Source organism: Pipistrellus kuhlii, unplaced genomic scaffold (genome assembly GCF_014108245.1).
Source record: "Pipistrellus kuhlii isolate mPipKuh1 unplaced genomic scaffold, mPipKuh1.p scaffold_m20_p_6, whole genome shotgun sequence".
Classification (NCBI taxonomy): Eukaryota; Metazoa; Chordata; class Mammalia; order Chiroptera; family Vespertilionidae; genus Pipistrellus; species Pipistrellus kuhlii.
Window position 1 is genome coordinate 34573433 of NW_023425562.1, and position 12169 is coordinate 34585601.

Consider the following 12169-nt stretch of genomic DNA (forward strand, 5'->3'; position numbering starts at 1 on the left):
CAGTTAAGATGAGCAAAGGTCAAATAAATCAAAGAATATGGGCTCCTGCCCACTCAGATTTTTGCTTGAAGGTCTCACTCTACAGAAGAGCTGCTTTGCAAGCAGAATATACAAGTATTGACTCTCATTTTATTAGTGATAACAATATATATCTATATATTCAACATATTATTGAGCTAAGCTCTTTAAACATAAATTTTATATTTCCCTTTTAGAAAGAAAGCATAATAAATAATAAATAAATAAATAAATAAATAATAAATTAAAAAACTAAGGAAAGAAAGAAAGCATAAGATAGATTCCAGCCCTGAATTTGGATTGCCAGGTTTCAAGTTCTGACTCTCAATTTACCAATCACATGACCTTCATCGCCAGTCACTTAATGCACTTTCCTCTCAATCTGCACATTTGTAAAAACAGGTTTAGCAATAGTGTCTACCTCATAGAGTTGATGTGAAGATTAAATGAAACAATTCATGGACAACTTCTAGAACAGTGGCTGCCACATGGTGACTGCTCAGTAAGCACTAATTGTTACTATTATTGCTATTTCTTTTTGTTACAGTGCATGGTGATTAAGTGTACTCCTCTGCCACACATTCAGTGGGTGACCTTGGACAAGTTACTTTTTGTAAAATGGGAATGAAAACAATACCTTCCTTGTAGGATTTTTGTGAGGACTAAATGAGATGATGCCTGTGTCACACTGCTATGTGCAGAGGTCTGACAGATGGGGCAGTGTTCATTCCCTTCTGTCAGGGTGGAGCTGTGCCTCCTGGAAAGAGATTGGGTGCCAAGTAGGGCATTATAACCTCTTCTAAATTATCAGTATTCAGCAGTTTTGTCTGATAGCACAGTAACCAAGATATGCTAATTCTCAGTGAGTGTTAGTTACTGTTACTATTGAGTATAATAATCACAACAATGCCATCAAATAGGCTTTTTTATTATACCCATTTTATGTATGCAGAAACTAAGGCTTAGAGAAGACAACTTGCCTAATGCCAGAGTCGGAATTGAAAGGCAGATCTGTCTGATCCCCAAAGCAAAAATATTTCAGGAAAGCCTATTTGCACAGACTACACAGGGCAAAGACCCTTCATAGAGGTTAAAGCGAAGAACATAGATAGAGATGGAAGTTAGGGGGGAAATAAGTAAAGAAGGATGTTTAGTAAATATAGTAATATCAGGGAAGAGAAGAACAAACAGGAGAAATAAAATTTGTAAATAATTAGGCACAGTTCCCCTAAGAAAAATGAAATTCTACTGACATATGTTACAAATAATTGTGATTTTTTTTATAAGAAAATAGTGATCTTGTATTAGAAGTACTCATTTCCAGGCTCAAGGGTCAAATGCTGGATAAGCAAGAGCTTCCATTTCATATTTCTGTGGGCCATGATCTGAGACAGACATGATTACAAAATCTCACCATCTGGCTGGAGTTAGTTGAGAGGCAGGAATCAACTGGTCTCTTTCTCCAGCTAAAAGAAGGAAGACAACAAGCAGTTGGATGACGGTGTGCCACGGCCACACATTCTGGCAGTACTAGCTTGCAACCTGGCTGGATTGACTCTATTGAAATCCCAAGACATCCCTTGACAGTATTCTCTACAACCCAAGTATGAGAATCGTACTGGATTGACCTTTGGGGCCACCCCAGTGGTTGCCAGCTGACTGCAGTTTTATTTGGGCAACCAAGTTACCACCCTAGGGCTGACTGAGTAGGCAACCTAGTCAGAGGACTTTAGTAGTGTGAGATAGGTATGTTGGCATATCCCAGACAACCATGATGATGGGGATGGCAAGGGCCATGGTGACAATGATGGTAATGATGATGATAGTTACCATTTATTGACCTAAATGAGGCATTATGGGACATTTTCATGGGTGTTAGAGCATGGATTTTGACTACATTGTTTAGGCTTAAGTTCCAGGTCTGCTACTTACTAGATGTGTGACTTTGGGAAAGTTACTTAACCTATTTCAGGGTTTTTTGACCTGTAAAGTGGAGATTGTTAGAGTACCTACATCATAGAGTTAGTACAAGGATTACATTGCTATAGGAAATGCAAACACACACACATAAATATCTATACAGACACACATATTTTAATTATGAATATAGTTACATATTCCTGTGTGTGGTTGTGTATATATAATTACATAATATATACAGCTCTTACTGTGCTAATAATTAGAGCAATCTTTAGCATGAAGTGTCATGATAAATGCCTTAAAGATACGATCTCACTTAATCTTTACAATGGCCCTGTGAGGTGTCACCTTTTCCATTTTACAGATGAGGAAACTGAGGTGGAGAGGTGAAGTGATATGTTACAGGTCACATCCTGATGGAGCCAGAATTTAAGCCCTGGTCTGTCTGACTTCAAAGCCTGACATATACAAGAACGATTTATACCATCTCCCTAGAGACTGAAGCAAAGGAAAGCCTACCCACAAATATCACAATGCCTATATTTCTCTAAGATATCCTAATTCATCTGCCAGAACAGAGATTTAACTAGAGCTCTCTATGAACCATACAAATATCTGTACAATTTTAGCATAAAATAATTTATAGCCACTCTAGTAAAAACCAGAATGTTGCACATGATACCTAAAACGGGTGTGACTGGATAAATGGATTTTACAACCCACAGAGAAAGGAAGGTGAGTCTGCTGAGGAGAGAGGATTCATCTACATAAGAATTTTTCTATTTTATTTTTCCCCCCAAACTTACCTACAGGAATAGTGAACATTTTATCGGGCTGTAGCCAGAGCAGAACAAAGAATCTGAATTAAGAATTGTGCTTTCTGCCGAGACCGGTTTGACTCAATGGATAGGGCGTTGGCTTGGGGACTGAAGGGTCCCAGGTTCGATTCCTGTCAAGGGCATGTACCTTGGTTGTGGGCATATCCCAAGTAGGGGGTGTGCAAGAGGCAGCTGATCGATGACTCTCTCTCATCGATGTTTCTAACTCTCTATCTCTCTCCCTTCCTCTCTGTACAAAATCAATAAAATATATATTAAAAAAAAAAAAAAGAATTGTGCTTTCTCACCTTAACTGCACTTCGTTATCCAGAGGGTGGCATTTGGGGCTACGAGATTTAATTCATTCAGAAGAGAAATTGGCACCTGCAGGGCCAGATGTATATTAGGTGCTGAGGGAACAAAGATAAACATAGTCAAGGGCCCTCAAGTAAAGGGCAATGTGTCCGATGGATGGGCCCTATGTGTGAAACATAGCCGTCTACAAGTGTGAGGCAGAGGATGTGTCTCCCCAAAAGCTTCATGATGGAAGTGAGCTGGACTTCATGGAGGAATGGGGAATCACTAGGCCCAGAACAAGTAGGAAAAACTACATTTGCAAAGGTATGGAGATATGAATGAGGCTACATGATCAGGAAACAGAAGGAAGTTTGGTCTGGCCAAAGCAAAGAGTGAAGAGCAAAGGAGGAGGTGAGTTGTGGTGGAATACATAGCTGATAAGGTCAGTGGGGATCAGATGGAAAAGGACCTTGAATTCGTTTCCGAAAGTGTGGACTGTAGTTTTGGGAAATGGTGTGATGGACAGGCAGTGACATGGCTGTTTCTATGTTAGACCTTGTGAAGATTGGAAATGGGCAGGACTGTTGGGAGAGCAACCAGAAAGGAGGTAATTACAGCAGTTATGACCACAGATGATAAAAGACTGACTTATGGAAGTAGTGGAGGGATGAGAAGAGTGAGAGGATGAGAGAGTGGGTGTCAGTATTGAAGCAACAAGACTCACCCTCAATTCAGATGGAAAAGTTGAGGAGGGAAGACATTCAGGGTAAATCTGGGATTCCTACTTTGGACAACCAGATACTTGACTAGACAGGAAATATATAAAGAGCAATGGCAGAAAGAACATGAAATATTGAGTTCTAGAGGGCTGCAGGAAAGTGAGCAACTTCTCAGGGTATGTTGTACTGATTTTTATTTCAGAGGGTAAGCAATCAATAAATGGTTTTTTAATCTGCTGGACTTTTGGAGTTTGGGGAATCAGTTTAGAGATAGGAAGGTAGGTAGTGTGAGGTGAGAAGCAGAGACCCAGAGTTGGGGGCACTAGGATAAGTGTTGTAGCTGAAGCCATAGGTAGAGGAGCTGGACCAGGGGCAATACTGTGAAGAGGGGCACCCCACACTGGAGGGAGAGGAGCTGGGGAAGTAAGCCCTACCCAAGTGATGGACATAAGCATGAAAAGAGGAGAAACAAGTCAATTCAAGTCAAGACAGTAGAGTCAAGAAGAGAGTGGTGGGTGGTATCAGATGCCACCAAGGAAAGGAATGAGAATCAGCACTGGGTTTTCTCATTAGCAGTTCTCAGAGAAGTCAGCAGAGCTTCTATTATTGACGTCTCACCACAGGAAGTGAAAGTGTGGATGGGAGGATGTTAGGATCAAAGGAGGTAATCATGGGAAAGCGCGGTTATTATTGTCCAAGGGTTGGTACCAATGTTGGGAGTCCAGAGCTACTACATCCATTTACAAGGCCATTTACAGAATCCTGTCACCAAATCCAAGAACCTGGGGAAAGATTTTGATTATGCCAATGTTGTTTATGGCGTTGATGCTGATGGCTTGTGGGACCACATGGAAGAGGAAACTTTCGAAGAAATGTAAAGAAGTATTTGGTGAAAAGGAGGAAAAAATATCTTAGTGGAGAGGAACAGCAAACAGAAAGGGCTGGAGACAGCAATGAGCAAGGCAGGTGGGAGGGGAGGTGTGGGCTCGCTTGTCTGGAGTGAGTGTCTGATAGGAGGCGTAATGGCACCGAAAGTGCATGACTAAGTCTTCAGATCTGACCTGCAAGGCCAGTGGGGGCCACACCATGGGAGCCATGGTAGATTTCTGAGAAACAGAGTGACATCAGCAGTGCAGCACAGTATATTCAGCGTCAGGGTCCAAGGACAGAGTGTCAGAAATGACCTCCGTGTTCTCTGCCTGCTTGGTCAAACACAGTCTGAAAGGGAAATGACTGTGTTTGTTCTTGTCCCAAAACACTGCAAAAAGTGCTTTGGTGTGGGTGGCTGACACCACACTCAATTGCACATGCAAATACAGTAATTACGCCTGAAAGATGGGAGGTCAGCTGGAGGCCAGTGGAAGATTTGGCCCCTCTGCTTCCAGATTTTGAAATAGCTTATACACAACTCACTGTCTTCCGCCAAGACCTCGTTACACACTTTTGCCAGGATCTCATTTTACATTTTTTATTCTTTTAAAGAGAAATCTCCACACAATGGCCAGCTAAGTGATTTCCCCCAAAACATGGGTTGTCAGCCCCCTGCCCTCTCCCAGGCCGGCTCCCGGAACCTGCTGAATTCCTGGACCCTGGGTCTCAGGGCCACAAAGAAAATGCTTGTGCCGAAGACGCCGGGCTTTGCTTAGGAGAGACATTTTGGGAGAGGAGGATATAATAGAGTCCTGAATATACTATGACACAACAATCTTAAATATTCCAGACAGGAAAAGTTTTTTGTCAAAGCCTCTGACAGTTTAAACTTTAAAGCTCCAGCAAAACTTTTAAACTTTTAAACTTTGAACCTGGTTGAACCTCTCGTGATTTATGAATTATTAAATGTACCACTGAAAATCAAGGACTTTCTCTTTAACGAGTAAAGCTTTCTGCTTAAAAGCACTGAGTGGAGGGTGGCTGCGGGGCGTGCGGGAGAGGGCGTGGGGCTCTGGTTGGACGGGCACTGCTCTGGCTGCGTGAACCCCAAATCTGCGGAGTCCTTAGGAGACAAAAGACCCCAACCAAGGGCTACAACAGGAAAGGGGAGCGACCAAAAGTAAAATGTAAGCCATCTGAGATCAGTTGTAGGAGCATATCTAAATAAGAGTTGAGCTAATATATATTATAATGTATCTGTATAAAATATATACGGTATTATAAATTTTATATATTGGTGGTAAAATATATATAACATTAAAGTTATCATTTTAACCATTTTAAGTATGTAGTCCAGGGGCATTCAGTGGATTCACAGTGTTGTGCAACCATTACCATTTAACACTAACTCCCCACTCCTTCCTCTCAACACCTGGTGATCTCCATCTATTAATCTGATTATCCCACTTACCTCATTAAGTAGAATGTGTATATATATATATATATATATATATATATATATATAATATACAAACACAAATAATATAGGATTATATCTTATATCTTATATCTTATATCTTATATCTTATATCTTATATCTTATATCTTATATCTTATATCTTATATCATATATATACACACACACAAATATTATAGGTTCTTGGAATAGATGAAAAATATATATGTATTCTTTAACGACATTCATAATAGGGCAACAAGCATGAGGAGGATATTAGGCAAAGAAAAAACTTAGTTTTCCATGCATTTCAGACAGAATTGAAATGTAAGCAAAGTGAGTGCAGCTAGAAAAAGAAATTGGTTGTAATCCTGGGAGCTCCGAGTCCTTGTTGCCATGAAACCTGTCATGGGGGCATCTGGGCTGGAGGCTGAGACAGAACCAGGGAGCCGTGTGCAGTGAGCACACACATGCTGGGAAGCCCTGAAGCGTGAGTGACCTAAGTTCTGAGACCCCACCCTGGAGCTCAGGTATGTGGGACGAGGTCACTTGCTCATGTCTCCCAGCACAAACATTTTATTACTTTCTGTTAGTGGGTTTCATGGGTTTAGCAACCAGTTCATAGAAACACCCCTCACCTCACAGCGTTAAGTGCAAACTCCTCATACGTATTAGCAGACCCTGGGTGAGCAGCAGCAAATTTAGGACTTGCCTAAAGAGTAGGTAATTCTCCACGAGCTGCACGTTTATACACTTGACCTGGGTAAAGGTGTAATGGCACCTGGGAGGTGCCGCCCAATAGCTGGCAGACGAGTGAGCAGGGATTTGTTCCTTTAATAACTTCCATTGTTACCAGAGTGAGGCGGGGCCCTGGAAAGTCTGGGGCAAGGATAGGTATGTTTTCAGAGGAAGAAAGGAGGGAAGGCAGGGCTGTTTAAGTGGGTGGCTGCCTCCACATGGCACAAGGACACAAGGTCCCTGAGAGGGTGGAGGGAGGGACCCCAAAAGGGGAAGGGCGGAGCAGCAGCAGACAGCTGGTGTCACAATTTTCCAAGCGCTGTCCCTCACTTTACCTCCTGGAGAAAGCTGTGCTCATGCTTTTGGTTTGGGGAGGGTGAACCAATTTGTCCAGAAGTTGCTTAATTGATCATTGGGCCTATGAAGTTCCCTGACCTGGGTAAGCACGCACACTCTTAATGACAGACAGCTGCCATGAATGGGCTGGGATTTGGGTAACAGGCAGAAAGGCATGAGGAGAACTGGGCTGGGCTGGGGTTTCTGCTCCTCCTATTGCATCATTTATCAGAGGGTAGAGACTGACTGGCAGCTGGGGGAGTTGATTCCAAGTCTCAGAAAACCGTACTAGAGCTGTGTGAATGCCTTCTGCTCAGCGTAGTAGTGAGGGGCAGGGTGGGGGCAGGGCCCCTCGGCTGGGAACCCACTGTGCCCCAGGATGCATGCTCAGGAGGTGGCTCACTTCTTCTACCTCGAGCGCATTGTGCGTGGATCCACATCCTCAGGGAGGTTCAGCTTCATGATGGCTCTCTCAAGGTTCTCTGTGTGCCCAGGACAGCACACAAGTTCCTGGGTGTAGTGGGTGGCCCCACTGGGTGGGTGTCTCTGAGATATGTCTTATAGGCTGTTGCTTAACTCTGTCCTCGCCCCAGGAAAGAATCACCCACTGTTCACAAGTTGCCAGAGAGCGCTGTGACTCCTTCCCCTTCTCTGGCCTTGCCAGAGACCACGGTCATAGGACACGGAGAGAGTAAGAACGAGATAAAAACGAGGGCAAGATACTCCAGGAAACCGAGTGGAACTTGAGCAGCCTGAACATTTAAATATGGAAACTTGGCTCCAGCTGAATGTCAACAGGGGTAACAACCCGAGCATCTGAACTGAGAGAGAGAGGAAAGGGGAAGAGCGCGCTGAGGTCAGGCAAAGGGGTAGGAGCCATAGTAATTATATCACCACTTAGTGACTGCTTTATTTAAACCTTCTCCTTTATTTTTATTTTTAGATAATTGAAATACAACTTTATTCGGATTCTAAACGACAAGGACTGGAATGACAGTGGCAAACAAGGTTTCAGTGCTGAGTGTTGCGATGTGCCTGTTAGCAGTCTTATATTTGCAACTCAATAAGAAAACAACCGCATTCCAAAACAGCCAAATAAATAGTAAGCAAGTCCCCAAAGAGAAGGTACTTTGTAACTGCCACGTTCACTTCAAAGCCCATTCATCTCCTTCAGCATCCCAGAGATCAGGTCCAGGCTCCGCCTGGCTGTCTAATGAAGTGGCAGATGCTCTGCTCCACGGGCACCTCAGGAGAAGTTGCCTATTAAACTAGACCTCTGGTTCTGGGCTCCAGCTTCCCTCTCACAGGTCGTCATCCCCTCCCAGCGAGTGGTGGCCTGAGCAGCCTGAGGATCCTGCTCACACGGTGCTGCCAAAGCGGGGTCCCGGACAACCTCTGATGGGGCAAGAGCAGGCATGGCGACAACCTCCAAGTTAGGGTTTCCAACTAGTTTTCTAGCCAAGCCCAGAGGGAGGGCTTTTCAAAATTGTAGTTCCTTTTTGACAGAATATCATACATTGAAGATTCTTCTTTCTGTGGAAGACCATTGATTTTGCTTAACTTTCCTGCCCTTAGTATCCACGTTGTTGCCATACTACGCGATGGGACGTTTTCACACACTCATACCAGTTCTCTATGTCAGTTAAGCACATTCTTGTCAGTAACTCTTGAAGCTACATCAAACATTGTAATGGCACAGTGGGCTTGGATGTGACACCTTCTGACCAGCTGTATCTCATGTATGGAAGTTAATAGGTCCTCTGCTGGTGAGGAACATAGGGGATGGACCTCAACACCCAAGGTAGCTACATACTTCTTAAATTCATCCATCAGGTGACATTTCACAAATGTAGTTTTTCCAGTCCCACCGTCACCAATCAACACACGTTTGAACTAGAGGTTCTCCTTGGGCAGCCATCGTGATGTTACTTCCAGAAGTGTTTCTGGGCCCATCTGACTCTCAAATCTTCTCCTTTAATCTTGGAGGAATTCTGAAGCCAGACTGCCTGGGTTTGAATTCTGGTTTCATCACTTACTTCCTATGTGACTTAGGCAACTGTCTTAAATACTTGCTGATTCTATTTCCTTGATTGTGAAATAAAAATAATAATAATAATACCTAGCTCACAGGGTTGTTCTGAGGATTGACTGAGATAATATTTGTAAATCTCTTAGAACAGTGCCTGGAACATAGTAAATGCCATCTAAGTGGTGGAGATTGTTATATATATATATATATATATATATATATATATATATATATATATATATATATATATATATCTCCACTCTGGTGGAGATATATACAGTGGTGGGAAAAAGTAGGTTTACAGTTGTTTGTTTAGAAAATACTGACATAATTAATAAATATTAATACAAGAATGAGCAGTGTTTTGCGTGCTCACAACTGTAAACCTACTTTTGCTAATGCCTGTACATAGTGTGGAGAATAAAGAAACTGAAGCTCAGAGAGGATAGAAATTACAGAGGTTGCCCAGCCCAAATATGAACCTAGGACTACCTCACAGTTTCACCCATGTTCACCTTAGGTAGCAAGACAGAATGTTTTCAGAAATGTGATCTTTTCACCAAGATATAATGAGTGATGATGATGATGATGATGATGATAATGAATACTTATATTGTGCTAATGTTTTATAAATATTATTTAATTTAATTCTTATAATGGCCCTTTTTGTTATATATCACCTCCATGTACTGGATTGAATGCTATCCCTCTGAAATTCTTGTCTAGTTAGAAACTCAAAATGTGACCTTAATTGAAATAAAGGGTCTTCGGCAGCTGTAATTAGTTAGGATGAGGTCAAACTGGATCAGGGTGGGCCCTATGAGAGGTGTTCTTATAAGAAGGCCACGAGGAGACACAGAGACACAGGAGAAGGCCGGGTGAGACAGAGACAGAGATTGGAATGAAACAGTTACAAGCCAAAGGACACTGAGGAATGTCAGGAGCCACCAGAAACTCCAAGAGGCAGGGAGGTTCTTTCCCCAGAAGCTGCAGAGGGAACATCTCCCTGCTGACCATTGCCTTCCAGCCTCCAGAACTTTAACCTTCAGAACCAGAGAGGATAGATTTCAGTTCCTTAAGGCACCCAGTTTGCGGTCTTTTGTTATACTCCAGTTGACATTTGAGAAGCAGAGCCTCAGGCAGGCTAAGGCATTTGCCTCAGTGGCAGCAGACCTGGGACTTGAACTTGGGTTATCTGACTCCCTACACTGTGCTCTGATCTCCAGCGAGTACCAGAGTTGCCAAGGCATCTGGTTAGCATTAGGGCTGTCCTGTGCACTCTGCCCAGGACCCTTAGGTCCAGTCTCTCCTGAATCGGACCCTGTGGTCCAGATACAGTGAACCATGTGCTGCTCAGTGCGTCACAAGGGAGGGACTTGAAACAGCAGCCATATTGGAGCGGGGGAGGTAGGAATACCCACCCAAACCTTTGGAGAATACCCTTTGAGTATTAATGCAAGTTTTAAGTATAAACAACATAGACAATTATTTCAAAATAAACAAATTTTAGTCTCTGGAGAATTATTTTATATGACACCTCTCTAGTGCACAGATTCACATTAGTGATCATTCTTGGCTCATGTCATGCTGTCTTCAGTTCACACACAGCTCTGTTGCTTATTTATTCCCATGAAGCTGCCAACGAACCCCAGAACTATTGACGGTAACTATCAGCAACCTATATTCTCATCCCTCCTCCCCCTCCCCTTCTTATATATAGCAACCCAAGCAACCCTCTTTGAATTTTGTCTTTATTTATTTATATATATATATATATATATATATATATATATATATATATATATATATATTTAAAATATATTTTATTGATTTTATACAGAGAGGAAGGGAGAGAGACAGAGAGTTAGAAACATCGATGAGAGAGAGTCATCGATCAGCTGCCTCCTGCACACCCCCCACCGGGGATATGCCCGCAACCAAGGTACATGCCCTTGACCAGAATCGAACCCGGGACCCTCCAGTCCCCAAGCCGACGCTCTATCCATTGAGCCAAACCAGTCCCGGCTGTCTTTATATTTCGTTGAAAAATAAATATGCTTCCAGATGTGTGCCCACAAGGACCTATGTGGTCTGGCTATTTCTTTGACCTTGACTCCAGTGTGTTCATCCTGGCTTGGTAACTGGTGGGTCCTGGTCTCAGCAGTCAGAAAGACTCACTGAGTAACATTTCCTGGGCCCTTGCCTGTACCAGGGACCATGGGCCAGCTGACTCCCTCCTCCAGTGGTTTCACTCCCTTGTCCTCTTCCCTGGCCTCACCAGTAGATATGGTTGCAGACCCACTTATTGGAGACAGAGGCACAACTTGTGGAGAAAAGAGGGGAGGGCTGATCAGGAAGCACAACTGACTAGAGGACTGCGGGAATGGAGGCCGAGTGCCAGATTCAATTTCTTAGCAGATCTATTTAGGTCATTTGATAGCTCATTTAGCTCTCAGGTGTCCTTGCTATTTGTAAGATCACACTTCTTTTTAGAAGGGACCCAAACAAAGGCTTAATCTCATGGCATTTTTACACAAACAGGGGCTTTTGTTCCAAGGCCTTCTGCATGCAAATAATAATTACAAAGCAGTTAAACAAATCTCTTTGGAACCCACTGAGACCAGGGCCTATGTCTGTAGATTTTGCAAAGGGAACAGGGGCCCAGAGGAAATGCTTTGTGGGGAGATTCTGGTTAGGCTTTTTTTTTTTTTCCTGCTAGTGGATAACACCTGATTTAACTGTCACCTCTCCCAAGCAGAGTTAATGTTGGGGACCATGAGGAAGAGAGGATAAGGTGCGGAATGGTAGTTAGGGAAAAAGGGACTTTGTTCAAAATCACCTTAGCTTTTTGTGGGAGGGGAGGAAGCGGGAAAATGCGTCCTCAACTGATTCCCTGAGAAAACTGACATCTGGTGCTTTCCCCTCCGGATCACGGACATTCTCCTCCCTGAATAAACACAGAGAAGGA

At 43.1% G+C, this 12169-nt stretch overlaps 1 pseudogene; it reads right to left on the reverse strand.

Moving 5' to 3' along the window:
- Positions 1-8375: 8375 nt before the first annotated feature.
- LOC118707996 lies at positions 8376-9090 on the reverse strand (annotated as a pseudogene).
- Between the last annotated feature and the right edge of the window lie 3079 nt (positions 9091-12169).